Below are 4,841 nucleotides of genomic sequence, written 5' to 3'. Positions count from 1 at the left end.
TATCTTATGCTTTATTAAATTGTATTTATGTTGTTTTAACATATGCTTTATTAAATTGTATTTATGTTGTTTTGTCCTATGCTTTATTAAATTGTATTTATGTTGTTTATCCTATGTTTCATTAAATTGTATTTATGTTGTTTTATCCTATGATTTATTAAATTGTATTTATGTTGTTTTGTCCTATGCTTTATTAAATTGTATTTCTGTGGTTTTATACTGTGCTTTATTAAATTGTATTCATGTTGTTTTAAACTATGCTTTATTAAATTTTATTTATGTTGTTTTGTCCTATGCTTTATTAAATTGTATTTATGTTGTTTTAACCTATGCTTTATTAAATTTTATTTATGTTGTTTTATCCTATGCTTTATTAAATTGTATTTATGTTGTTTTATCCTATGCTTTATTAAATTATATTTATGTTGTTTTATCCTATGCTTTATTAAATTGTATTTATGTTGTTTTATCCTATGCTTTATTAAATTGTATTTATGTTGTTTTATCCTATGCTTTATTAAATTTTATTTATGTTGTTTTATCCTATGCTTTATTAAATTGTATTTATGTTGTTTTATCCTATGCTTTATTAAATTGTATTTATGTTGTTTTAACCTATGCTTTATTAAATTGTATTTATGTTGTTTTATCCTATACTTTATTAAATTGTATGTATTTTGTTTTATCCTATGCTTTATTAAATTTTATTTATGTTGTTTTAACCTATGCTTTATTAAATTGTATTTATGTTGTTTTATCCTATGCTTTATTAACTTTTATTTATGTTGTTTTAACCTATGCTTTATTAAATTGTATTTATGTTGTTTTGTCCTATGCTTTATTAAATTGTATTTATGTTGTTTTATCCTATGCTTTATTAAATTGTATTTATGTTATTTTGACCTATGCTTTACTATATTGTATTTATGTTGTTGTATCCTATGCTTTATTAAATTGTATTTATGTTGTTTTATCCTGTGCTTTATTAAATTGTATTTATGTGGTTTTATCCTATGCTTTTTTAAATTGTATTTATGTTGTTTTATCCTATGCTTTATTAAATTGTATTTATGTTGTTCTATCCTATGCTTTATTAAATTGTATTTATGTTGTTTTAACCTATGCTTTATTAAATTGTATTTATGTTGCTTTAACATATGCTTTATTAAATTGTATTTATGTTGTTTTAACCTATGCTTTATTAAATTGTATTTATGTTGTTTTATCCTATGCTTTATTAAATTGAATTTATGTTGTTTTATCCTATGCTTTATAAATTGTATTTATGTTGTTTTATCCTATGCTCTATTAAATTGTATTCATGTTGTTTTATCCTACGCTTTATTAAATTGTATTCATGTTGTTTTAAACTATGCTTTATTAAATTTTATTTATGTTGTTTTGTCCTATGCTTTATTAAATTGTATTTATGTTGTTTTAACCTATGCTTTATTAAATTTTATTTATGTTGTTTTATCCTATGCTTTATTAAATTGTATTTATGTTGTTTTATCCTATGCTTTATTAAATTATATTTATGTTGTTTTATCCTATGCTTTATTAAATTGTATTTATGATGTTTTATCCTATGCTTTATTAAATTGTATTTATGTTGTTTTATCCTGTGCTTTATTAAATTGTATATATGTTGTTTTGTCCTATGCTTTATTAAATTGTATTTATGTTGTTTTATCCTATGCTTTATTAAATTGTATTTCTGTGGTTTTATCCTATGCTTTATTAAATTGTATTTATGTTGTTTTGTCCTATGCTTTATTAAATTGTATTTATGTTGTTTTATCCTATGCTTTATTAAATTGTATTTATGTGGTTTTATCCTATGCTTTATTAAATTGTATTTATGTTGTTTTGTCCTATGCTTTATTAAATTGTATTTATGTTGTTTTATCCTATGCTTTATTAAATTGTATTTCTGTGGTTTTATCCTATGCTTTATTAAATTGTATTTATGTTGTTTTATCCTATGCTTTATTAAATTGTATTTATGTTGTTTTATCCTATGCTTTATTAAATTGTATTTATGTTGTTTTATCCTATGCTTTATTACATTTTATTTATGTTGTTTTATCCTATGCTTTATTAAATTGTATTTATGTTGTTTTATCCTATGCTTTATTCAATTGTATTTATGTTGTTTTAACCTATGCTTTATTAAATTGTATTTATGTTGTTTTATCCTATACTTTATTAAATTGTATTTATTTTGTTTTATCCTATGCTTTATTAAATTGTATTTCTGTGGTTTTATCCTATGCCTTATTAAATTGTATTTATGTTGTTTTAAACTATGCTTTATTAAATTGAATTTATGTTGTTTTGTCCTATGCTTTATTAAATTGTATTTATGTTGTTTTAACCTATGCTTTATTAAATTGTATTTATGTTGTTTTATCCTATGATTTATTAACTTGTATTTATGTTGTTTTAACCTATGCTTTATTAAATTGTATTTATTTTGTTTTGTCCTATGCTTTATTAAATTGTATTTATGTTGTTTTAACCTATGCTTTATTAAATTGTATTTATGTTGTTTTATCCTATGCTTTATTAAATTGTATTCATGTTGTTTTATCCTATGCTTTATTAAATTGTATTTATGTTGTTTTATCCTATGCTTTATTAACTTGTATTTATGTTGTTTTAACCTATGCTTTATTGAATTGTATTTATGTTGTTTTAACCTATGCTTTATTCAATTATATTTAAGTAGTTTTATCCTATGCTTTCTTAAATTGTATTTATGTTGTTTTAACCTATGCTTTATTAAATTATATTCATGTTGTTTTATCTTATGCTTTACTAAATTATATTCATGTTGTTTTATCTTATGCTTTATTAAATTGTATTTATGTTGTTTTAACATATGCTTTATTAAATTGTATTTATGTTGTTTTGTCCTATGCTTTATTAAATTGTATTTATGTTGTTTATCCTATGTTTCATTAAATTGTATTTATGTTGTTTTATCCTATGATTTATTAAATTGTATGTATGTTGTTTTGTCCTATGCTTTATTAAATTGTATTTATGTTGTTTTATCCTATGCTTTATTAAATTCTATTTCTGTGGTTTTATAATGTGCTTTATTAAATTGTATTCATGTTGTTTTAAACTATGCTTTATTAAATTTTATTTATGTTGTTTTGTCCTATGCTTTATTAAATTGTATTTATGTTGTTTTAACCTATGCTTTATTAAATTTTATTTATGTTGTTTTATCCTATGCTTTATTAAATTGTATTTATGGTGTTTTATCCTATGCTTTATTAAATTGTATTTATGTTGTTTTATCCTGTGCTTTATTAAATTGTATATATGTTGTTTTATCCTATGCTTTATTAAATTGAATTTATGTTGTTTTATCCTACGCTATATTAAATTGTATTTATGTTGTTTTAACCTATGCTTTATTAAATTGTATTTATGTTGTTTTGTCCTATGCTTTAGTAAATTGTATTTATGTTGTTTTAACCTATGCTTTATTAAATTGTATTTATGTTGTTTTATCCTATGCTTTATTAAATTGAATTTATGTTGTTTTATCCTATGCTTTATTAAATTTTATTTATGTTGTTTTATCCTATGCTTTATTAAATTGCATTTATGTTGTTTTATCCTATGCTTTATTAAATTGTATTTCTGTGGTTTTATCCTATGCCTTATTAAATTGTATTTATGTTGTTTTAACCTATGCTTTATTAAATTGTATTTATGTTGTTTTATCCTATGCTTTATTAAATAGAATTTATGTTGTTTTGTCCTATGCTTTATTAAATTGTATTTATGTTGTTTTATCCTGTGCTTTATTAAATTGTATATATGTTGTTTTATCCTATGCTTTATTAAATTGAATTTATGTTGTTTTATCCTACGCTATATTAAATTGTATTTATGTTGTTTTAACCTATGCTTTATTAAATTGTATTTATGTTGTTTTGTCCTATGCTTTATTAAATTGTATTTATGTTGTTTTAACCTATGCTTTATTAAATTGTATTTATGTTGTTTTATCCTATGCTTTATTAAATTGTATTCATGTTGTTTTATCCTATGCTTTATTAAATTGTATTTATGTTGTTTTATCCTATGCTTTATTAACTTTTATTTATGTTGTTTTAACCTATGCTTTATTAAATTGTATTTATGTTGTTTTGTCCTATGCTTTATTAAATTGTATTTATGTTGTTTTAACCTATGCTTTATTAAATTGTATTTATGTTGTTTTATCCTATGATTTATTAACTTGTATTTATGTTGTTTTAACCTATGCTTTATTAAATTGTATTTATTTTGTTTTGTCCTATGCTTTATTAAATTGTATTTATGTTGTTTTAACCTATGCTTTATTAAATTGTATTTATGTTGTTTTATCCTATGCTTTATTAAATTGTATTCATGTTGTTTTATCCTATGCTTTATTAAATTGTATTTATGTTGTTTTATCCTATGCTTTATTAACTTGTATTTATGTTGTTTTAACCTATGCTTTATTGAATTGTATTTATGTTGTTTTAACCTATGCTTTATTCAATTATATTTAAGTAGTTTTATCCTATGCTTTCTTAAATTGTATTTATGTTGTTTTAACCTATGCTTTATTAAATTATATTCATGTTGTTTTATCTTATGCTTTACTAAATTATATTCATGTTGTTTTATCTTATGCTTTGTTAAATTGTATTTATGTTGTTTTAACATATGCTTTATTAAATTGTATTTATGTTGTTTTGTCCTATGCTTTATTAAATTGTATTTATGTTGTTTATCCTATGTTTCATTAAATTGTATTTATGTTGTTTTATCCTATGATTTATTAAATT

The sequence above is a fragment of the Phyllobates terribilis genome, unplaced genomic scaffold (assembly GCF_046119375.1).
Source record: "Phyllobates terribilis strain yellow unplaced genomic scaffold, ASM4611937v1 Scaffold_20__1_contigs__length_20440879, whole genome shotgun sequence".
Taxonomy (NCBI): Eukaryota; Metazoa; Chordata; class Amphibia; order Anura; family Dendrobatidae; genus Phyllobates; species Phyllobates terribilis.
This window is presented reverse-complemented; position numbering follows the sequence as displayed.